This window comes from Sinocyclocheilus anshuiensis, unplaced genomic scaffold (assembly GCF_001515605.1).
Source record: "Sinocyclocheilus anshuiensis isolate Anshui unplaced genomic scaffold, SAMN03320099.WGS_v1.1 scaffold1024, whole genome shotgun sequence".
NCBI classification, from domain to species: domain Eukaryota; kingdom Metazoa; phylum Chordata; class Actinopteri; order Cypriniformes; family Cyprinidae; genus Sinocyclocheilus; species Sinocyclocheilus anshuiensis.
Genome location: NW_015552843.1, coordinates 572,791 through 598,522, shown reverse-complemented (window position 1 = coordinate 598,522; position 25,732 = coordinate 572,791). Strand labels below are relative to the sequence as shown.

At 36.7% G+C, this 25,732-nt stretch overlaps 1 pseudogene; it reads left to right on the top strand.

Moving 5' to 3' along the window:
- The window catches only part of LOC107667987 (nephrocystin-4-like), a 173,342-nt pseudogene that overhangs the window by 133,971 nt on the left and 13,639 nt on the right, over positions 1-25,732 (top strand).

Here is a 25,732-nt window from a genome sequence, read left to right as displayed (position 1 = left end):
TGTATGGGCCAGTTATAGAATAATGTTCAATAATAAATAAATAATAAAATTTATAAATTAAATATTAATTAAATTAAAAAAGTTAATAAATTAAAATAGAAAAAAATATATATTTAAAAATTACATACATACATAAAGTCCCCTGTTATCATGTTTATTCAGTAACTTTGTCTGCCACAATACTTATCTTCATTTGGGGGCTTTTCTCAGGAAATATTGATAGTGCTAATTAACTGTGATTTGTATTAATCAGCATATTATGTAATTAATTCACTATTTTTAATTAATTTATAGATTATACATTAGTAATGCAAACAAATGAAGTTAAAGGAATGATTACCAAAACAGAGAATTGTGGGGGGTTCAGTCTCTATCTGCCTTTAGCTTTGTTTATGTCTCTCTTTCTTTTCTCTCTTTCAGTCTTAATCTTTTTTCTGTGTGGATCTTCGTAAAAAATTGATTGGGCAGGCGAGTGTGAAAATAATAAGCAAGGCTTATTAATGTGTAATTCAGCAGAAAATTACCATGATCCATAGGTAATATTATATTCCTCTTGGTCTGTGGCAATTAAAAGTGTAGGCCTAATTACTGTGTCTCCTAATTAGTTGTGAGTCACTGGAAGAACACATTAAAGTCCTGCTGTCGTTATGCTCACATATATTTTTGCTCTTCTTATTGCTGGAAAAAGGCTTCGTACAGCTTCAGTACAAGTTCAAATATTTTACTGAGGAGCCATATTGATCATAGGGATTGTACAGGGAGGATGAAATGTTTTACATATGTGAAAGTTTATGTAGTTCAAACAGTCAAGTTTGACATCATATCGACTTTCCATATTCACATTTCCCATATTGACATACCACTGATTTCCACCTGAGTTCAGGCCTAGCAATGAAAATCAGTGGCTGTATTATGTTCTCAGATCTGTACTGACAGCAGGAAGATTGTAGGTCTGCATGATTAAATAAACTACACATATATATGAAAATATCCACCATTTTATATCTTATGCTGTACAATTCTGCACAACAGCTGTTACATTTGCTCTGTTTTGCTTTCTCTTGGTCTGATATTCTTTCTATGTCTAACAGAACATATTTCAAGTGTGACAATATCGTTTTATCTGCGACAATGCAATTCTTCCTGGAAAGAAGTAATTTCTGATGTCCTTAAGAAAGTGGTGCTTGATGTAAGCCTCATAAAACCATGAATGATATCTCATGTGTGAGATGCCATTTTAGATTACAGCAGGACATATTGCCAGATCATTCGAGGATTTCATTGGAGCTCTAACATTTGACACAGATCATGCTGTGGCTAAACAGGGTTTTTACATGTGAAATACTATGACGACACATGGAATGTATCTGATAGTGCACAGTTGGCTGCCATATCTGTTTACTGATCTGTGTCCTGTGTTGTCTCGACAGCACTTGGCAGATCATGTGCTTCTGGTATAGTATTGCAACTAAAGATCTGTGAAGCATGCAGAACTGAATAAGGCTCAGTATGGCAGATGTTCAGTAAGAAAATGCCTAGGTAATTGGAAAAAGCTACATTACTGCATTATGTAATGCTAACATATCATTAGATATGTCACAAAATTGTATTTTTTTTTTCACTGTGCAAATGTGATTTGTCTATCTCAGCTCCTCCAGATCGACCTCCCGGAGATCTTTGGCCCAGCTTTTCTCCTCTGGTTTTCCTCAGATCCTGGACAATCAGAACCAGGTTGCTGAGGTTCTGGATCCTTCTGAGCCTGTGAACTTCAACCCCCAGAGAGAAGAAGCAGATCCTCTGCAGGCCAACACTCTCATCCTTCAGTTCCTTGCTTTTACCAGGTAATTCTGAATGTCAGGCCATAGCAACACTGGTTGCATTTTATGGTTGCAATCTTATGTTTCTGTTCTATTGTGTTCTTTTCTGTATGACTTTTATATGTATATATCCACAGTAATACTCTGCTTTTATCTGTGGGCATTTTTAAAAAATAATTGTCTGCGTCTTTTCACTCAAAAAATGGTTCACTAAAAAGGTTTTCTGCTTGTTGAACATATCGTCACAGTTTACTTCCTTGAACGCAATCTATTTAAATTGTAGACATGTCTGGACAAACACAGACATATTGGAAATTAATGTGAATGTTATAAAAAAAATGTCTAACATCATCCATCTGGAATAATGTTGTTTATTTAAGTACTCTACTAAATTAAATCATTTATTTCAGTTGGTTATTTGTGTATTCCAGGAAAAAACTATTTAAAGCAATGGGGAAAAGGCCAAAAATTGCATTGAAATTGTATAATAATATTAAGAAGTAATATAATATATTAGTATTTTTAATAGTTAATTACAAAATGCCTTAATCTGCTTAAAAAGATTGACAGGCGGGTCTGTTATAGAGCAGTATGTTCTAGTCTACAGCCTTTACAAGCAGTGCTGAAACACTAGCTATTAAACAGGAGATGTCAGGTCCTTTATTTCAGTAGTAATGCAGCTCTTCAAGTGTTGGTTCAGGGCCAAGCATCTCTGGCTAACTTATCTCTGCCTCCAATCAGCCAATGTCCATATATCACTCAAGTATTGATGCTAACTTGTCTACATAAGAAACGGCACTTGTCAAGTGTGCTTGTGACGGACTGAGGCACCTCTCTGTTCTCAGATCAGGCATTGATAGATTTAAAGCACACTCTCCCTCTCTTTCTCTTGTATCTCTCTCACTGTTTCTGTCGAGTCATTGTATCTCTCATACGGGGAGAGAATGGGTCTCTTTCAACTTTGAGATCCATTTAACACATATAATACAATGAAATGTGAGTAATTGCCCAAAAAAGAATGTATGTATGTATGTATGTATGCAGTGGTGTAATGTAACGAAGTAATAATACTTCGTTACAGTACTTAAGTATTTTTTGGGAGTATCTGTACTTTACTTGAGTTTTTATATTTCAGCCAACTTTTACTTTTACTCCACTACATTTCCTAATTAAAATGTATACTTTTACTCCGATACATTTCCCCGAAGCATATTCGTTACTCACTATAAAATAGTCAGAAGAACACGGACTGCAAGCAAGCAGGTTTGACGAATCAGTGTTCTGGCGTCTGCAAGTTAGACTCCTAAAAACACCTTTGCTCACGTGCAAACAAGCGCGCGCACAATCACGGATGATTTCATTTTCCATTCAAGTCGAGTCTGTGTGTGCGATACAGCATCGTCTGCAATAATATGGTAAGTGTTGTTGTAATGATGTTCGATCTGACATTATGGAGTATATCACCAAATCACACAAACAGAGACAGAGTGCACGCACGTGATTTAGTTGTCTATTAAAACTCAAAATTCCAGGCATTCTAAATTGTAGACGGCAAAATGAATATGGCATACTGTATATACAGGTGCATCTCAATAAATTAGAATGTCGTGGAAAAGTTCATTTATTTCAGTAATTCATATATATATATATACATATATATATATATATATATATATATATATATATGAATCAAATTAATAATTTTTATGCATAACTGGGGGTTTGCGGAAGGAACTGCAGTGGTTTTGTGAGCTTATCAAAAGCTAATAATTATTTAAATCATAAAAATGTCAAATTAATAAATTGGGCTGCACATTTAATTTAAATAAAATTTAAATTGTGAGATTTAGTCTATAACAAAAAACTTAGAAAACTTAGTCAAAACACTTACTAAAAAATGCAGTATGTCATGTGACTGTTAACCAACATCAGAGAACCGTGAACATGCAAACGTACTGCTGACAAAAAAGTCCCTGGTTTATTGCATTTAATTACCATGTTTTATACAGTGTATATGAATATCATGTATGATATCATGTAATTTTAAGAGATATTATTGATTGACAGCCCTGATAATAATATAGATAATTTACATTAAATGTGTTAATGTAATGTTGATATCAACAGTAAATAATAATAATATTAAGTATTGCTAGTACTAAAAACATGAAGTACTAAAACATGACTGTACTAAACCATAAAAATACCATAATATTGCAGATATTATATACCCGACCTAAAAACCCTCCTCATCCACCTAAAAAAAAAAAAAAAAGTAAAGCGCTGCGTTTGAGATTTATTATCTGCAATTTTGTGTAAGTGAAGGAGGGCAAACACTTTAATAGGCTAATGGATTTTTAAATGGATTGGTTAACTTTATCTTTCTAAAAACTCACTGTAAAGGCTGGTGAGTCAACGGACATGACATTGACCTGCTGGCCTTCTGAAATACCTGAATGCATTTTCTGTTTTGTGAAGGAAATAAAACTGTGATTTATCTGCTAAATGAATCTCCCTTTTAAAGTACATCATTATTGTGCATGTGTGTATATTCTGCATTCACTCTCAGAAATTTCAGTTTTCCACTCACCATGCTGAGCTATCTATCCCTTTGTTTACCAGATGAATATTGATGTGAAATCCTTGCATAACTGTAAGGCCTATTCTTTTAATTGAGGAATTCAAGTCATTTGATTGGCTCTGAGGTCAGAACTGACATTTTGAGTGAATAGCACTTAAACTCTGGAATTGTGATGTGATCGCGCTCAGTGGGCCTGACAATTGTCCGCACTCTAAATAGTTTCTATCCTTATCTAATTCTGAGTGATTGATTGCTAATCTTCCTCACAAAGAGAAAAGAAAGCAATCATCCCTCCCTAATCTATCCCTCCGTTTTAATTCATTCTGCTGAGGATGGAGACGAACTCTTCACACTGCCCTGTCAGCTCTCAAATGTCACCTAGGACTTTGATTAATTAATTTATATCCTTTCATTTAATTATTTATATCTTTTGTTTATCCTCTTGTTCGTGTAACGGCAGCCTGGGGTTCTAAACCCAGCTTGTTGGTTTTTAAACCTTCAGGTTTGAATGACTGAACCCGTCACTCCCTGAGCGCTTGGTGTTGAATGAAGTTGTTTCTTCAGGTGTGGAGCGGTTCAGTGATGGATGATTATTGCTTACATAAAATGCAGTGGACCATTACTGGATAATTAAATTGATTTAAAATATCATGTTTTAAACATGAAGTAACTTCTCCCCAAAAGTCCTGATTCACCAAATCACAAATAACTTTATTATTTTATTTTATTTTATTTGTATTGATTTTTCTCTTCTGTGAAGGAGCCACAGTGCAATGAATTTGCAAGAAAGTTATTGATTTTGCTTTCAGGAAATGCTAAAGTTCCACATGATTAAATAGTTTTGTGTTATGATTTACCTGCTCTTTCTGACTTCAAACAATTTTGATGCCTAATTATTTCAAGCTCTGGCACAAGGATACTGTTTTATCGTTTTTAATTAGGTGAGCGGTTTCAGTCAGGCAGTTATTCACCATTAACTTTATTCATGATAGTGTTTTTATTTCATTTCATTTCTTCATTTCATTATTTCATTTCATTTCCCACGTTTTGTTTTGCCAAAAAGTCATTATTATTTTTTTTAAGGTTCAAATACATTCATCTGACTAATATCAGAAGTATGGAAAGGCCCTTTTTTGCAGTGAGTTTTAATAAATTTGAAGGAATTTTTTAGTTTTGAAAGTTACAGTATGCTTTCATATTTCAATAAACGACTTTATCTGAAAAAGATCAAGGACATTTTGACTCCTAGTGATATGACCTTTAACTGTTAAAAAAAACTAACTTTTAAATGGATTGTATTGATCTGGTTGAAAGGAGTTTGTCTTGGTGTGACAGATTCTTCATCATAGAGTGTATTGAACTGACTTTCCATCATTGCATCACTGATACTGGTTCTTTATGAAGGAGTCACTCAAACTGGCTCTTTATCATCGAGTCACTGAGACTTGCTCATCATTGTGCAGTCACTCAGATTGATTCTTCATAACAAACCGCCACCAAATGATTCCTAATAATATCTCTTTCAGATCATATGCAGTGTCCTCACCGATCCAGCAGTATCTCAACGTATGTCATCATTGCTTTTCAATAATGCCACATTCCCCAATGCTAATAAGTTTTCTATTTCTCCCTAGGGTCCCACAAGCTTGTGTGAATTCAGACTGGCCCAGCACTGTCCATTTCACCTTCCAGCTTTACTGATTCCCCCCTGTCACCACCGAGCGTCTGAAGCTGCTTAACCCGGAGAGGAACAGCAAGCTGAAATCCAGCTCTGATTACCCCTGTGTCCTCTCTGTTATCAACAAGGACGGCACACTTAGCTCTGGTATGATTACCATCCTGCTACGAATGCTTTATGATTCTCTTCAGCACTCCTCAACATGTTTATTTCATTTGACTAATCAGTTGTCTTGTTTTAGAAGCATTCTTGAAAGCAAACGCATATTTATAGCACTCCTCAAAATCGCCAATATCACTTTTTCCGTTCTAATGAATTCAATCAATGTCTGTGTAAAACTTTATAGCCATTTTTAATTGCAACACATGCAGCGTTTTAGTGAATAAAGCTCTAAAAAATGAGCAATTAGAGTTTTACGGCTCTTGGCCGAAGTCCAGTAATTGCTTTTAAGAAGGAGTCTTCATACACAGCAGCCTGCTGAGGAGAAGTGTAGAAGCGGCATGACTTTGTGATGAACTTGGTAGTGCTGAGAAAACAGTTTTGGCTCTGTCGGTTCATACGGCTGCCAAAAATACTTATTACCTGCCCCTGATGTGAGTTATTTTTATCAATAGTTTCTCACAGACTGGCAAAGGCCGATATTTCAAAGCACCTTAAAATGTTGAGCTAAGAGCACTTCAAGTACACTTTTCCCACCGCCAGAGTGGGGCTTTTTGCTCTCATGTTATACCATGAAAATCTTGGCTAAAGCTCATTGCCTTGATTTATATGTGTTGCGAGCAACGCTTTGACTGAAAAGAGCTCCCACTATGAGGGAAAACCAAAACTGTGCTGCGATTTCACCAGTTGTTGCATTGAAATGGCTTTTACTGATTGGCTAGATAAAGTATCCGATGAGGTGGAACATACATAACATGAGATTGTGTGTCTCATGATGAGTAGGCAGCTTCTTATTTGCCTACAGCGACCAGCTGATAAGAATGAGGGGATAGATGATAGAGATAGAACAAAGGTTGAAGAGTAAGATAGATAGAGTGGTGGAGAGCAGAAGAAATGAGACAGATAATGAGAGAGTGATAGAGCGTGAGAGCATGACAGAGAGATGCAAGGGTAAAAGAGGATCAGCTCTAACAGCCTGCTTTCAGCCTTTTTATTTCAGAAGAGACGTAATATCATACATAAAAAATACATCTAGCGTCAGCATGCAAGCCCTGTCCTCACAGTCAGCCCTATAAGACGGGAGACTTCAACCATTTTCAGGTTAAGGACCACTTGGTGAATATAAAGACAGAAGAATATCATGTATATCAGGGTTGTGCAAATCTATCTGTCTGTCTATCTGTCAGTTTATCTATTGGTCTGTCTGTCTGTTGGTCAGTCTGTATCTGTCTATGCTGTATGTCTCTTTGTTTATCTGTCTATATATTGATCTGTCTATACTGTCTGTCTGCTTGCTTTCTGTCTGTCTATCGTTTGTCTGTGTCTATCCATTTGTCTATCCTGTCTGCCTGACTATAGATTCTACATTCTGTATACTACTGTATACTCAATTCAAATTTAACTTAAATTCAGGAATTGAATAAAATTTTAAAAGGTATTCAATTTAATTCGAAATGGTGCAACACTGATACATATGGAACCACATTCATGTATTTATATACTGTTACGTGCTTACATTGCAAATAAAAAGAATTAGCAATTATGTATAGTGTATATTGCATGTGGGAGAAACAATGAAACATTTACAGTAGCTTCTTTATCTATGGTCCTTTGTAACTACATTTTATTCTATTTTTTTTCCACAAAAAATAGTTTGAAATCCATTGATAATTTTCTGGCACCATAGGGGTTACAGACCCCCTATTGAAGACCCCTGCTATAAGGCATTAAAGCATTATGCCTCAGTGCACTGAGCTCAGCCCTTAAACCCACCTCTGGCCTGACTATACAAGACAATGAGCCATACAGTGCCATAAAGATTACAGGCTGAATGATGATGTTGTGCGGAAGGCCTTTTGATGTCTGTGGAGGGAACATCTGTATCCTGTGGGATATGATGCTGTTATTGTGCAATTACTGGTTGTTGCATAACATCTTCTCATCCCAGATTCTCGGCTGAGCATTGCACTTCCCTCTAATGGAGAAATAATATTTTTGGCTCTCTGCCTGAAGTAGTACAATGTAAAAGCAACAGTTAGTTTAACATTTTGACTTCATTAAGCATTGTTGCATTTGCTTGTTTTGTTTTGCCACGAATGAAAATGCATTCATTTGTGCTCAATTTTGACTGTGCTCAACCCGCTTGGCCCCATCAATCAGGCTTCAAATCCAGTCACTCCACTCAAACTGCTGATGTTTCCATAACCTCACATCACCAGAGTGTCCTTGCTTAACTCCATACTGTTTGTTCTGGATCTTTTGGCAGCATTTGATGCTACAAACAACAAACTATTGATCTCTAAGGTGGTAGAAATGCTCATTTCTAGGTCAGTGCTTTTCTGGTTTATATCCTACCTGGATGACAGCAGGTACCAAGTCAACTGGAAAGGCTTACATGCCTTACTCCACTGGGGTTCCACAGGGATTGGTGCTTGGACCTTTAACACTTTCTTTTTACACTTAGATCACTCAGATCTAAGGCTGTATGTACACACTTTGGGATGCATTAAATAAAAAAAAAACATTTATATTACAAAAGATTTCAAATACATGCTGTTCTTCAACAATTCATTAAGCAGCAGTACCAAATCGGCATACAGTGATTTCTAAATATATATACTCTCAAAATAACCCCTAAACTTGTGTATTTTTCTGTTAAGGTGGCCGAAGGGTCTGTTCAGTAGTTCAAAAATGCTTTTCCTTGGCCGCTATTCCTCATCCAGACTATGGACATTGCATGGTTTTACTACTGCACTTCCCTTTTTGCAAGTCTGTCAACATCTCCGCCATACATCAAACATGCTGCCTTGCACTTCTTTACTCTTTTTACACATGTTCCTTCTTTTCTGGCCTACCAGCTTCTGCTATACATCCCATCGAGCACATCAATAATGCTGCCTTACACTTCTTTACACTTGTTTTTCTGACTTTAAATCACTGCTCAGATCACTGCTTAGGCCTGCACATGAGTATTGGTCCAGGACCTTCTCCAGCTTTGCATAAAAACATAAATGTAAATGCAGTGTTACCAAAGCATTTTCAGAACTGATTACTGTCATCACTTTAGAAACTGGGAAACATGTGGGAACATATAGAAAACATCAGCGCCTGCGGCACTGCCAGTGTTTGATATTCATGACTGACAGGACATGGTGCATGCAAAAGGGATGGAGCTCAGAAATGTTTATGTAAATTTCCCACACATTTCGCTTGGTGGCTAAACTGAGCTCAGAGTGTTTGGTTTTTACATAAAAGTCCTTGATTGCTTGCTTCAGAGAATTGGACATTGCATTTTCTCACCCACCTGAGATTTGCGTTAAAGATGGGAGATTTACTTCACTCTCATTCTAAATGGCCACTAAACCCATCTCTTTAATCACAAACCTTTTTCTATCTCCTCTCAGTATTCATGTTTGTTATTTCCTGTTGTACTTTTGTTTTTCTCTTACTTAGATTGTCCTGGTCTGCAGCTGCAGTACCGAGTTGACCCGCAGTTCCTCAAGCCAGGCGAACGAGGCTGGTTTCTGCGATACCTGGCACTCCACTCCCTGCAGATTGATGTCTGGGACAGTGAATCCTTAATGCTTATTGGCTCAGCTGCTGTGGAGCTGAAGGTAAAATTACCTATCAGGGTAAACTTTTGCCCCAGCAGCTATAGATATTTTTTAGCAGCCGTGAAACTGCATTATTGGAAAATGTCTGTCTACTATTCAAGAGTTTGTAAAATTTCAGTCAGTAAGAATTAATTAAAAAAAATAGTACTTTATAATCGGCAAAGATGCATTCAACTAGTCAAAATGACAGTAAAGACATTTATAATGTTATAAAATACAGTATTTCAACATTTTAAAAAATCTGTTCTTTCTATCAAAAAAATCCTATCCACAAAAACAATAAGCAGCACAACTGTTTTAAACTGTGATAATAATAAATATTAATGAAGAAATATTAAGAAATATTTCAAAATCAACCTAGAATGATTTTTACATTTTAAATTTTAAAGCAAATTAAAATAGAAAATAGTTATTTTAAATGGCAATAATATTTCACAATATTACTGTATTTACTATATATTTTTAATCAAATATATGCAGACTTCTTTCAAAAACATTTGAAAATCTTTATCTACCCTAAACTTTTGAATGGTACTGCATGTTTTATGATATAATGAGATTATTTAGCTGTTTTTTTATTTTTTTTACTGAAATTAAAACCTAAACTTTACACCTACTTTTTAAACATTTTAAAACCCTATTTTCGGGGTTTACTTGCAAGAAACAAACAAAGTAATTTGTTCCAAAGACATTTGCTAACTGAATAAGCTGACAGAAAGCCAATAAAGGCATTTACATGACCTTACATGTTGTCAACATATTTTCCATAAGGTCATGCATGTAAACTCACTCAAAGACTCAGCAGTAATATTACAATAACCCAACTCACCTCACATAAACAATGAAAAAACAATATTACAACACACCTCACATTCCTTGGCAACAGCCTTGCAAGTCCTCAACTTGCCATGTTGGTAATAACCTCACAAGCCATACACAGAATTTTGACACAGGTACAAATACTGCCCTCATTAATAGCCCAACAGAACTCACACAGCTGTTTAACTCAGGCAGACAGTCACCCTGCACATCGAAACTTTTTTGCGTTATTCATTATTTAGTGTGCTCAGATGGGAGTGTCATGTCGAAATTATGAAATATGCATGCCATACTTCAGGACACCTGCGTCTGTTAGATCTCGCCGCCGCAGGTCTCTTGGCTAGAGCTCTCATCGATGTCAGCTAGTGAATTAAGGTTAAAACAAAACAAGACCAGAAATAGATACAATCACATCAACATAATTGGACTGTTCATCTTTAGCATGGATTCTGACCTTTTCAGAATTAACAAAGGGTCCATTTAGGATTCAAACACTACCACAAGGTCGTCACGCGGTGGCATTTGTCAGTAGCCTGTAACATATGTCTTAGTTGCTAGTTATTTTTGTTTATCTTTTTGTTCTACATGGTAAGATCAATAAAATTGATTCAGGGGGCATGACAAATTGCCATGATTTTTAGCACAATTTTTTTATAACTGATCACTCTATATTTAAGATCTTAAATTGACAGCTTTAAAGGGTTAGTTCACCCAAAAATGAAAAATTTGTCCATGTTTTACTCACCCTCAAGGCATCCTAGGTGTATATGACTTTCTTCTTTCAGACGTATCCAGTCAGAGTTATATTAAAAATTGTCCTGGCTCTTTCAAACTTTATAATGGCATGGGCAGGTGTTTTTGTTCAACAGTCCAAAAGTAGTCAAATAAAGCGCACACATCCATATTAAAACGCGCATCACATGGTTCCAGGGGGTGAATAAAGGCCTCCTGTAATGAATCGAAGCATTTTTGTAAGAAAAATATCCATATTTAACATGTTATAAACAGTTTTGTGTAACTTCTGCTAACTGTTGTATGTGCATTCACGAGAGACTGCCTTTCCTGGCGTAGGATGTAGGCGCAGTGCATGCGCGTGTGAGTCTCGCGAAAACCAATGTTTGTTTACAGGAGCAAAGGAAGCAAAGTTTTCTTACTTTGCCAAAGGAAAACCAGTCTTCTCTTGGCTTATATCGAAATCATCTGACATTTTTCTTTACAAATCCTTGTTTTCTGTTTCTAATTGACCGGCTTTTTGTTTTGCTGTCTCTCCTCCGCGCTTCCGCATTCGTCACGAATCACCGGCGCAACGCATACGTCCCATGTCGTCCACCGGAATGGCTTTCGCCTACGACAGTTTGCAGAAGTGAGAAAAAGGTGTTTATATCGTTTTAAATATGGATATGTTTCTTATAAAAACGCATTGATTCGCTACAGGAGGTCTTTATTCACCCCCCGGAGCCATGTGATGCATGTTTTAATATGGATGTATGCGCTTTATTTGACTACTTTTGGACTGTTGAACAAAAACACCGCCCATGCCATTATAAAGCTTGAAAGAGCCAGGACAATTTTTAATATAACTCCAATTGGATTCATCTGAAAGAAGAAAATCATACTGTATACACCTTGGATGCCTTGAGGGTGAGTAAAACATGGACTAATTTTCATTTTTGGGTGAACTAACCCTTTAATAGTAGTATGTGACGTTTGCTTTTGCAGCATATGCTGCGTCAAGGCCGTGCAGCTGTCCAGGTGAACCATGAGCTGGAAGTGATCACTACTGAGTACCTGCAGGATGCCAACTTTGCCAGTAGGCATGACAACAAGCACAGCGCCACTCCAGCCATCAATGTCTACACTACCGTAAAAGGAATTCTGCATCTGCGGCTTGGCAACGTTGGTAAGGATTGTTTAAGCACCATGAATTAAAAATGTCATTTTTAGGGTAAAATACTTAAGAAAGCGGTTTGCAAGATTATTTCCCAGAAAAGTTTAAACATTGATTTGTGGCAATATCAAAAATTCCTGTAATTGTCAGGGATGTGCAACATTCAGCGTTGAATTGAAAATACCATTTAAATTAGAGTTCAGTTCTTGAATTTGAAGTGAGGCAACAAACTAGAACTAGAAATTTGAGCTTTGGTTTGGAATAATAAAAATCATAAGTAAAAAGAGTAATTTTTACCTAGGAAGTTTTGAATGTAGGCTTGACACAAAGCCTTCTGGAAAAAACATTTAAAAGCCATAGACTGTTGGATGGATGGATATATAGACATACAGAAATGATACACTTTGTCTTTAAAGGGATCCTATTATGCTTTCACTTTTTGTATTTTAGTCAGTATGTAGTGTGTATGTTTGGGCATAAAAAAGATCTACAAAGTTACAAATCTCAAAGTCCACTCCAAAGGGAGATATTTCATTTTTTAAAAATCCCTTTTTAAGAACTACAATGAATGGCTCATTTGGACTACAGTGTTGTTTTCCGGGCTTTGTGATGTCACAAAGCAGCCCATTAGAGTATCATTAAAATAATTCCCGCCTATGGAACTTCGAATGGTTGGGGGGTGGGGAGGGTGAGGTCGTGGTTAGAACGCTTGGTTGAGTGCATCAGACAAGACGACAACGAAGAAGAAGTGTTGCTGTAGCGCCAAGTTTTTGCAAGTTATTACACATGCACCTGAATAAGTATGTATGTAAATATGTATGTTACAATTATGAAAACGTTTTTTATAATAAATTGCTGACAGTACAATACTGGACAATGATGTAATTTGCAGAATTTACACTTCAGTTATGAGACTACAGTGTTTCCCATACATTGAGTGCGGGTGTTTTTATATCACTGTATTTCTGAAGGAAACCGACTGTCTTCAGAAAATTGGATGTCATTTTCATTTCATCTTGCATGTAATGTCTGATAAAGCAGTGTTTGTGAGCGGATCGCTGCTTTGTGTACAGCCATTACTGGGGAAACCTCGATCTTTACCACTTCAACAGCGAAGAATTTGCATATATATGCCGTAATATTATTGTAATAATGTAAATTATGTGAAAAATAATGCGTTTTTCGAATCACCAAGCAGGAGAGCATGTTCTAGTACACCCCCAAAACAAAATCAAGACTTTGTAAAAGAGCATAATAGGACCGCTTTAACTTTCCATTCAAAAATTTGAACAAGAAATCTGCTCTCTGAGACGTCAGTATAGTGTAAGAAGCATCCGTCATTAGTGACCTTAAACATCTGAGCTGTTTTCCACTCTGGAAATCCAAGCTGAGTCAAAGCTATTCACAGTTTGTCTTCATGTTTATCTCCTTAAGCTCCGTCTTAGAGGCCCAGTGAAAATGCAAGTGTTTCTTGAGAAATTAGCCAAACAGTCAGATACCCATCGGCTTTCCTCTGTCTCTCGCTCTCAGCGGTCGGAATCAATTAACTCATCCACAACCCGCTCAAAAGCTGCTCAACGCTGTATCTCAATCTGGGATTAATGCGTTGTCCATTTATTTGTTTCCTAATGAGTGGTCGCCATTAACAAGAGATCGAGGTTTACTCACTCTCTAAGGCTTACTGAGATGTTTATCCTTCGAAAGCACCTCAGAGGATCGGCTGGGTCAAAGCAAAGACAATTATCAGTCAGAGGAGTGAGGGATTGGGGAAAAAGGCTTTTATTATGTACATGCGAATGGCTTGATCGGTCCATTGAATACATTCAGTCAAGTTTTGATAACGTGGGGCGGCGCGAGTCTACCACTCTGGGTAATGCACACAGGATTGATGTCTTACTTCTCGACCCCGCTCTGTTTCGACATTTTCTGCTCAGATAGGATGTGTCACGTCATTGGGAATTAATGAAGAGCTCCTGTTTAATTGGACTCATGATGATTGGCATATTTTCGTATGCAAAAACGTGGAAAAAGCTCTTAATGAAATCCTCTTTAATTAACTTCAGCTTGATGTGAAGAGACAAGTGAATAATTAAACAAACAGCGAATCCACATAAAAGAAACGGATAACTTAATTCGGCACTAATGGAACAGGTTAAACATCATCTCTGAATTCAGAGTGTTCCGGTGCATCTGTCAAAAGCTTCTCACAGTAGCAACAGGCTCTATCACCTCCGGATTCTTTATGCCTTTATAATGAACAGAGAGAGAGACGCAGGGCCAGATGGAGGGGAGAAAAGATTAGGATTTTATAATTCGCCTGCCTCTGGCCCCCACGCTGCTCATCTGCAAACGTTTGATAAGCGTGGTGAAGATTTCAGTAGAGAAGAAGAGAGATGGGGAACGGGAGAGAGGAAAAGGAAAGAAAATCGCATTTCCTCAACAATTATTTCCAAGCGAGTCCCCTATCTCTGCTTTCATGGTAAAAATACAAAAACAATGGTATATATTTGCAACAGGGGCCAGAGTAGACTTCTGTCTATCTCCTCTAAAACAAAGCTACATTAAGAAGATAAGAGAAAGTGCTTCCTAATGGAAATCCTATCATGTGCTCCACTACAGATAAAAGAGCTCCATATGTGAATGATTTCCAAAGCTATAGAAAGGCATTCTGCTGGGTAAATAGGGGTCTAATGGAGGCATCTAAAGATAATGAAACAGCCAACCTGCAGGTGTAAAGTTATCGGACACACTGAGGCAGAACTGGATGATATTTCTGATGTCTTCAGGATTAAACTTGCTGAAGTTTTAGATGCTCTAGAGCAGGGGTGTTCCTGGAGGGCCACAGCCCTGCACAGTTTAGATTCAACCCTAATTAAACACACCTGATCCAGCTAATCAAATCATTTAGGCTTATTTGAAAACTACATGATACGTGTTTTGGGGCAGGGTTGGAACTAAACTCTGCAGGGCTGCGGCCCTCCAGGAGCGGAGTTTGACACCCCTGCTCTGGAGTCTTCTGTGGGTTCGTAAGGCTGTAGGGCTCACTTTGGTTCGCAATATTGTACAAGATTGTTTTGGGTTGTGTATGTATATGCATGAGAGGTTTTGTGGAAGTCTTTGAAAAGTTTGAGGGAGCTATGAACTCGAGAATTCTACTCTGTTAGTTTATACTATAAATCTTAAGATGTGCATTCTTTGAAATCATCTTTCTTTAATATTTATGCTGTTTTCTCTCAGAACAATCCAGCAAACCCCTCATTTGTTCAGCTATTGCTGATGTGATTTAATGCAGTATTTTGAATGTGAAACTGTATGTGAGGGATTTGTGCGAAATTGCTATGTATATCTGGTCATTGTTCTGATTTTAAATTAAACAACAATATACGAATAGTCTGCTTAAGCAAAAGACACACAAACAATGAATCCTTTTTATTTCCTCTCATTTTTATATATCATAGACATGTCAACAGGGATGCTTGCATGTTCTAAAGTCTATGTTCCAATGCCATAAAAGTCTATAACTGACACTCTTGGTTTCTTGAACTGTCCTTTTGCACTTTTCTTTGTAGGACACCCACTCTTATGGAGAGTAGCAATATTGCTGAAACTTTACCATTTGTAGATAGTTTCTCTTACTGTGGACTGATGAACTTTACAGCTTTTAGAGATATATTTTCAACTTTCCAACTTTATGCTTGATCTTAGGCATTCTGAGATCTCATTTGCCTAGGGACATGGTTCATACCTGGCAATGCTTCTTGTGAATAGCAACCTTTGCGAGAGTGTTTTCTTTATACGAGCTGAGCTCTATCTCATTGTTTGGACTCCAGGTTAACTGACTTCTGACTCCAATTAGCTTTTAGAGAAGTCATTAGCCTAGAGATTCACCCTTTTTCCACCTTGCACTGTGAAAGTTTACACTGAGTGTTCAGTAAAGGCATTCAAATGTATCATTATTTGAGTAGACTGTTTGTTTGCTCGTTGTTGTGTATAGATCACATCAATTGACTAATCTATGCAGAAGCCCATGGTAAATCCAAAGCTTCACATATGTTTGTCACTGTTAAATCTCTGGCAATATATGTACATGCAGTGGGTGAGAGGGTACACAGGTCAGAAGGTGTAGCTTCATTGCATGGTATATTTATGTTTTATTAATTAGCGAATATTTAAATTGTGTAAAAGTCATAAAGGTTAGTATTAATTTAAAACTTTGGAGCACATTTCTTGAGCCTTCACTGAGAAATCTAATCCTGTCCTTGGTTGAATATCTCTGATTTAGTATTTTTCCCCCCCGCTTCTCCTCATTTACTTTGACCTTACTTGAATAGTCTGTAATTAAATCTAAATTTCTCATTGTGCTGCCTGGAACACCTTCATTATGCATTTAGATGTTTTTTTGCCAGCTTTCGAAGTAAAATAACAGTTGGTGGTTCAAGTGCTGCTGGCATCCCATTCAACTTAAAAATAATAAACAGCCTCATCGTCTAATATACAGTAGTAGCAGCATCGAGTATGAAATAAATAATTTTTTTATATTGTGTCTTTATATTATTTTACATAAGCATGTCATGGTAATTAATAATTTAATGTATAATTTATTTCATTTTATTTTTTTTACCCATTTCTTGCCATGAAATGCTGTTATAAAACAACCAATATTTATGCATATTGGTTGTTTTTATATATTGATTGTTATTGGTATTGTCACGGTTGCACTAGTGAGTGGAGTGCGGAGCAAGGAACGGAGGGAGACGAGGAGTACATCAATCCAGAGCATTTTAATTATAACAAGGAAAACTCACGTAGCACATGTAGACATAAACAATACCGGACGCTGAACTAAAAACAGGGAACACTATTTAAACACATGACAAGCCGAGGGGATGACGAGACACACCTGGGATCAATGGAAATAAACGGGGAACACCTGGAATTAAATCAACATAATCAAGACAGGAACAGGAAACTAACCAAATATGGGCATAAACACTGGGACGCAGGGAGCACATGGGGAACAAAACACAACACAAGCCTGACAGGTATATATACACAATTATCGCTCTTAATTATGCACACAATGTTACATCACATATACAAGTCTTTTTCATGACAAATAATCACCAGTCTGGGTTCAAATGCATTATCCTCAATCACCATTTCAAAACACTATAATGATCTTTAAATTAAATGCTCTTCAGTTAAATACTGAGTGGAAACATTTGTCTTTGTTTTTTTCTAATTGACAAAAGAAATGTGTGTGTTTAATGTGTAAACGTCTGACTTGTGTATCCCTCTATTATTATTATTTTCATTGGAGTTTCAATCAATCACTGGCAGTGCCCTGAAACACGCACACACATTCCCACCTTCAATCACCCGTTCTGTGCCTGACCTACACTCTTAAAAATAAAGGTGCTTCCAAGATTAGTCTTTTCGTTCTGATCAACAGAGTATTACAGTGTTATGACATATGGAAATGTAGCATGCAAAAGTCTTCTTCTGAGAAGACAATATTAGTCTTTTCATTACCTTGTTGTGTAAGACATAAATCTAGACATTTAATCTTTTAAGCCTGAAACATGAGAATGGCCAATGAATTGCATATGGGTGATGCTGTTTTACATGTTTAATGTGAGATCTTGCACTACTGTAGCAGAAAACAACCTGATAGACCTTGAAATATCCTGCCATTACGCTGAATATGTTTTTACTAACTTTAACTATCCTGCTCCACAAGATTTTTCTAAACTCTTTCTCTGCAATGACAGTAGTTGGAAAAAAAATCATATATTTGACATTACAAGATGCCCATTACAGCATCCCTTGCAGCATTGCTGAGAATGCAACATGTATTTGCATTACATTATGAATTGCATTCTGACACATTTTAAAATGCAGCGATGTGTGAAATCAAACTTGCATAGCTAGAAGCATTTGCGTTCAATTGGGTTGGTGGAGCAGTGGTTCTACACTGGTGGGTCGTGACCCAAAAAAGCAGATCTTTTCTAAATGGATAAACTGTATAATCATGCATCGTAAATATGGATTAATAGTTAGACTAGTCTTTTGTTGATGACTTCACAGGCCATATAAATATAATACATAGTTATACAAAAATTATAAATGACACACACACACACACACATATATATATATATAACATTTAAAAATTGTTGTATAAAAACTTGTATAACATTTATATATAATATAAATAAATGTATACTATTTATGTATTTATTTTAATAAAATATATTTATAATAAGTTTGGTAACACTTTAGAATAGGGAACACTTATTCACTATTAACTACGACTTTTCCCTAAATAAATTCCTAATTTGCTGCTTATTAATAGTTAGTAAGGTAGTTGTTAAGTTTAGATATTAGGTAGGATTAGGGATGTAGAATAAGGCAATGTAGAATAAGGCATTAATTTGTGCTTAATTAGTACTAATGAATTGCTAATATTCTAGTAATATGCATGCTAATAAGCAACTAGTTAAGAGACCCTAAAATAAAGTGTTACCATAAGTTTATTTGTAAGGACATTTTTCACTTAATGTCCCATATAAAATCTGCATCCTGAAGCAAAGCCTGTTGGATGTAGAGTATAGTTCAGGCCTCAGGGCTTTTGCTTGAAATGTGTGTGCATGTCTATGTAACAATATCCATTCTGGTTTATCTGTACACTGAAGAGCAGGCTGCTTGTGACTGTGGCAGACATCAGTGCCACATAATGCCACTTCCTGCAAAGATAGCTGAGACCCAGCCAGTGAAAAATAACACAGTGGCTCCCACATGTCTTTGGGCCACGAGTGGGCAGTTACAGGACGGGGTGTGTGTATGTCAGCCTGATGAGATGGAGATAAAGAGAGTGCTTCAACATGCTCTTATTCATCAGAGAATCCCTATTGTCTCCAATGCAATGTAGATCTTCCTCTCTCTCCCTCCCTCTCTCTCTCTCTCTCTCTCTCTGTAGGATGGGCTACAGTGGGAATTTAGGTTTAGGAAAAAACACTGGCAGGCTCTTTTTGATCCTGCGTCTTTTGATCCTCTGTCGTTCTGTCTTCATTGGCGTTAAATCACAGGATTATGTTAGTTGTGATGTTGAATCGCATTGAAGCGTGAATCTCAGAGTAGGTATATCTGAAAGCAGGTCTCATTAGGTGGGAGGGATAACCGGAAAAGACGAAGATGGATTTGAGGCCAAATGGAGGTTGAAAAGTGGCCCCCGAGGAAGTGAGAAAAGAGAGCATGTGTGTCTCGTAGGGGCGAAAGATGTTGTTTATGCGAGTGTACACTCTTAAAAATAAAGGTGCTTCAAAAGGTTCTTCAAGCGATGCCATAGAAGAACCATTTTTGGTTCCACAAAGAACCATTCAGTCAAAGGTTCTTTAAAGAACCATCTCTTTCTTACCTTTTTATAATCTGAAGAATCTTCTTTCGCCACAAAGAACCTTTTGTGAAACAGAAAGGTTCTTCAGATGTTAAAGGTTCTTTATGGAACCATTTAGACAAAAAGGTTCTTCTATGGCATCGTGAAACACCTTTATTTTTAAGAGTGTATATGTGTGTGTTGCAGCAAGCAATGCCAGACGAGCTCGCCGATTGCCAGAAATTGACAGCGAGCTGGCCAGACTGCTACAAAGCACCATGAGGGAAGTAGGCGGAGCCGCACTGCATCAGAAGGAAGTGCGCTAGAGGAAGATTGACAGAATGGCAGCTGTCCGTCAACACGAGGAGCAGAAAGCCACGCCCCCTTTTCAGGACAGCTCAAACATCACGGTAAGAAAGAAGGACAGTTTTCAGTTGAGCGGGATCGAAAAGCTGTCTGTCTCAGCATGAGCTGATTGACGTTCACTATCACTGTGCACAATGTGATCCTGACATTCGCTCCAAAGTCGATAGTGAAGGGATAGTTCAGACAAAAATCTCATGTCATTTCAAACCCATGTGACTTTCTACTTTCATGAACAAAGGTTTGGATCACTTGTTTCATTGAAAAGATCTCATTCGAAAGAGTCATTTGTTTACAAATTGGAAATCTCTTGAACGTGCAAAGGAGAACTAAAGTTAATAATGAGTTAAATTTTCATGTGTTCCTCTCACAAAGCCATCCTCAGATGACATGAAATATAGCACATGGGTCATATGGGACACTTTTGTGATACTTTATTGTGCTTTTTTGTAATGTCGAAGCTTGAGAGCTCCAGTTCTCATTAACTTTCATTATTTGGAAAAGAGCTCCCACGATATTCTTCCGAAATTCAACTTTTATGAAAGAAGGTAAGTCATATGGGTTTCGAAATACAGTAAAAATGATGAAAATTTAACTTTTTGGGTGATCTATTGTGTTCCTTTCAAAGCATGAGCTTTATTTTAGCCTCAAAGAGGAAATAGCTGAAACTGAGCTGCATTATTCGCCAGTTCCTCCCACTCTGTGAGAATGATGAAATCGAACCTAAATTCACTCTTTCTTTCACTCAACAGCCTGGCATGGTCTTGCCATGCTTCAGGCACATCGGTTTTATTAGTTCCTAGGTCTTTCCGGTGCAGTTTCAACATGTGAATTTCTTTGGATTCTTTCTTTCAGAGGCATCAGGCAGAGCGTGTGCAGCATTCCTGTGACCTGCGTGTGATTGAGGCCTATCGTGAGCGCTGTAAAACACAGGAGATCACCAACATGCTCTCTCAGGCCATCACTACCAAACACACTCTCTACGCCACGCTCGGAACGGCAGAGTTCTTCGAATTTGTGCTCAAGAATCCATTCAACGTTCCTCAGACTGTCACTATTGAATGTGATGACCCAGAGCTCAGGTGAGATATATTATGTCTTTGAATGCAATACATCAGTGGTTGTCAAACTTTTCAAGTACTACCTTTGATCAAATATGAACATTTATATACCACCTAGACACATTGACATCTCTTTTCTCACAAGCTTAAAGGCAGTGTGAGCCACATAATGTCATAATTTGATTAATATTAATATTCCTACACCTGTGGAAGGATTGAAACAATACTCTGACTCGTCTTTCCAAATCGGTATGCTCTTTCTTTCTTTCTTATTTGGAACATAAAAGAAGGTATTTTGAAGAATAAGTTTGCCCATACAATGTAAGTCAAAGGTGTCCAAAACAACACTGTGCAGAAACTTTAATTTCATAGACAAAATAAATAAATAATGGAAAAATTTAATGATCACAAAACCAAAAAACTTTTGTTTTGTTTGTTTTTTGTTTGGGTTGGTGTTGTCTTGTTTTGTCTTGTCTTGTCTTGCCTTGTTTTGTTTTGTTTGGTTTGGTATTTTGTTTTGTTTTGTTTTGTTTTGTGATCATTCCAGTTTTTAATTTTTAAACATTATGGAAACGTTACTTTTATATATTCTCTGAGCATTCTGAAATAAGTAGTAACTTAAAAAAAAAAAAGTCAAATGTCCAAGTAAAATGTTTGGCCTTTTGTCTCTTTATTAGTGAGATGTTGTAAAGGAAGTGAAATATGTTAATGCAGTAATTATACAGTTAGTAATTTCTATCAGAACAACAGTGTGATAAGATGTTTGGACACTATATAGTACAGTAATTTGTGTCTTCACTTTAAGAAAAAAAATTGGATTAATTGATTCTCAGTACAGTATGCAAATGCCCTAAGAAAACCACCTTAATGTTAATATGTACATACAGTAGTAAGCCTATACTTTAATCATGCACAGCAGGCACTGTGCCCATTCAAAGATCAAATAAAGCCTTTGCCTCTGGCATTACAGCCCTGAAAGAAATTATGCGTAGATCAATGTTTCGTTCACGTGTGAACAGCCTTGTCTGAAATGAACATCTGAATGAATGAGTTTTCCTCAGCGGGGCATTACTGGGGCCAAGAGCTTCCCAGGGAGTAGGAAAATAACACTGAATAAATAATCAATTCCCCCCATTCAAGCTTATTTTAATTGCAGCGCGATGTAAAATATTTTTCCACCGACCAGGTTTCCCGCATGAAGCTCACAATCCAGGATTATGCCACACAAAATATGAGTTTTCTGCTGGGCATAGACTGAGTCCGCACACTCCATCATGATGAACACAAGCCAAGAAAGTGAGAGAGAGAAGTTAGGAGGACGAGGTGAAATAAATTACGGCATTAACACCCCTGCATCTCTCAGCGGTTAATTAGGAAAGACATTAGTAGCCTAAACTCCACACACACATACACGCTGTGCTTTAGGACAAAATAAATATTCTCCACCGCCTCTCTCCGGGAAGTATGTTTGCATGGCAAACGTCTTCCCAACTTGCATTGTGTTGTGGCATAACACCGAAGCACTTTGTGATGTGTCATGGAGGCAACTGCTCACCCAGGAGCGGTGTGTTTGTCTGTGCGTGAACCCTGTGAGTCAGTCCAAAGCACTCTTGTATACACAGAGCTGTGCCAGGGAAACAAATACCTGAGATCTGGAGTTTGCATTTGTACATTTGTGTTGAATTGATGCTTCTCTCTTCCAGTGCAATGGATATGTCAGGCCTGTGTTTGTATTGCTGATGTATGCCACAAAGCCAACCTTATAAAGTCACCTCTCTCTTTCACTTTTACTGAAGAGATTGTTTCTAACCTGTACTCGCACATTATATATGGACAAGCTGAACCAACGGAGTGGCAGGTTAGAAGATACGCCAGATTTCAGCAGAGCTGCTCCATTCTTTCTGCCTAATTCATTTTATCCTCGCAGGTCAGGTCCCGCAGCTCATAATTTGTTTTCAGTCCTCTGAAGCAGTTTTTTAGTTATACTTCAGCTGAATTTTATTATCTCTCTCTCTCTCTTTAAAGGAACACTCCACTATTTTTGAAAATAGGCTAATTTTTCTAGGCCGATATGTCTAGGAACTATACTCATTTCATTTTCCGTCGGTCTTAGTACACGATGTAACTACAGAAGACTCAAATTTTAAATAGGAAAACTATATAAACTCTTTGGTCATTTTTGAGCGAGATGCTAACGGTCTAATCAGATTCAATTATCTATGCTAAGCTACAGCTAAAAGTACTACCGCCAGACCTTGAGATCGGCTGAATGGATTCGAAAACAGTAAAACTCAACTGTTTAACTCTAGGGGAGTTGGAAAATGAGCCTATTTTCAACAATAGTGGAGTGTTCCTTTAAGATTTTAAGTATTTTGTGTGATTGTTCTGTATTGCCAGTGCATCAATAGAAACACAAAAAGAACAAAATTTGATTTTATACACTACTACACATTCAAATGTTTGAGGTAAAGGTTTTTGAACGTATACTTTTATTCATCAAGGATGCATTAAATTGTTCAAAAGTGACAGTAAACACTTTTATGTTGTTACAAAAATGCTTTTAAACTTTCAATTCATTAAAGATTCCTGAAAAAAATATATCATGGTTTTGACAAAAATATTAAAATTCAGCTTTGCCATCATATGAATAAATTACATGTTAAAATATATTCAAATAGAAATTGTTATAATATTTCACATATTACCGTTTTTACTGTATGTTTGATCAAATAAATGCAGCCTTGTTGAGCAAAAGCGACCTCTTTCAAAAATATTATGTATCTTACCAACCCCAAACAGTAGTGTACACTTTAATTTTGATCATTTTTTAGCATTTAAGGCATAATTTGGCAAGTTAGTTCATATACTTTATATTTTGTCTAACAACAAAATTGTTCCAAAAGCCAAAGCTTCAGGGTGGATCACAATATTTGGGTGGAACAACGTGATTTAAGCTTGATGCATTCTGTAATCACTCCACTTCGGATTTTCCATTTACCATGAGAGAAAATATTTAAATAATATAAACTAAAAATGTAGCAATTTATAGTCACCCTCTCCACAAGCCCTGTTTGTTTATGTCTACCTTGTTTTATTGCTAGACTTACTGTGAAGAGATATTATGCCAGGTCATATTTCCCATTTAGGCCTTATAACATTTCAATTTACTTTTCTGTCATTATCGTCCTCTTTTTGCATTACCATTTTAAAAGAGCTCCTTGCATATATGCTTCTATATGAAAGAAAGGGAAATGGGCTTTGCTTTTGTTCACGCAAGTATACTTTTGTGCCACCTGCCTGGCTCTCTGTTATTAAAAAGAGAATGTGATTGAATTTTCCGAGACTTGCTTTCACATCTACTGTAGTGTATACAGTACAAAAGAGTTTTTACACCTCTAAATTCTTTCTTTTTCTTTTTTTTTTTTTTCATTTATGGCGAATGATCCCTTCTCGGGCCCGGAGGTGCTGCCTTTGATGTTTCAAATGCCCTTTTCCTTCATATATTTGTGCATGAAATTTGTCTCTATGAAACAGAAAGTAATATTTCACACCCAGTGTGTGTTATCTTTAAACCGTACCCTCCCAGGAGTTTCAGTTCTGTGAGGGCTTATGTTTGACTGTATCATGCATACTCAAATACTCTTTTTCATTGCCAATAAAATACTGCTGGCAAGGCAAAGAAAGTCCTCAAGCTGTTCTTTTCGTCTCCTCTCTCTCTCTCTTTGCTGTTTTTCATCTTTTTCTCTTTTTATCCCTCAGTGTAATCGTGAAAACTGAGGAGTGGAGATATTTCAAGGAGTTGACGAAGACTCTGACTCCTCTAGAGGAGGAGATGTTTCACCTAAAGGAGAGTACACTGACTACACAGGTTTACCTGCGGCCCAAAGAAAGCGTCCATGTCATCTGTGGTCACACCTTCCCTCTTCAGGTAAATCTAGGGGGAACTCTCTCAGACTTATACTCAGTGTTTTTTGTTCTTGTGTTTTCAAAATACTTTTCACCCCAAACTTTCTATTGATAATAACACTAATAATAAATGCTGTATTGTTTTGAGTTTTTTGTTTTGTCCCCCCCCATGATTCTTTGATGAAGAGAAAGTTCAAAAGAACAGCATTTATCAGTTTTTTTTTTAACAATGTGACATTTGATCAATTTAATTTGTTTTGTTTATTTATTTATTTGTTTTGCTTTTTGTTTTGGTTTTAAAAGTAATTTTCACCTCAACGATTTAGTGCTAATACTAATAATAAATATTTTATTTTATTTTGTTTTGTTTGTCATTAAATGTACTTTTCACTACAATAGTACAACCACTAATAAATATTTTTATTTTGTTTTGTATTTTTGTTTTCTTCGTTTGTGTTTGTGTTTTTTTGG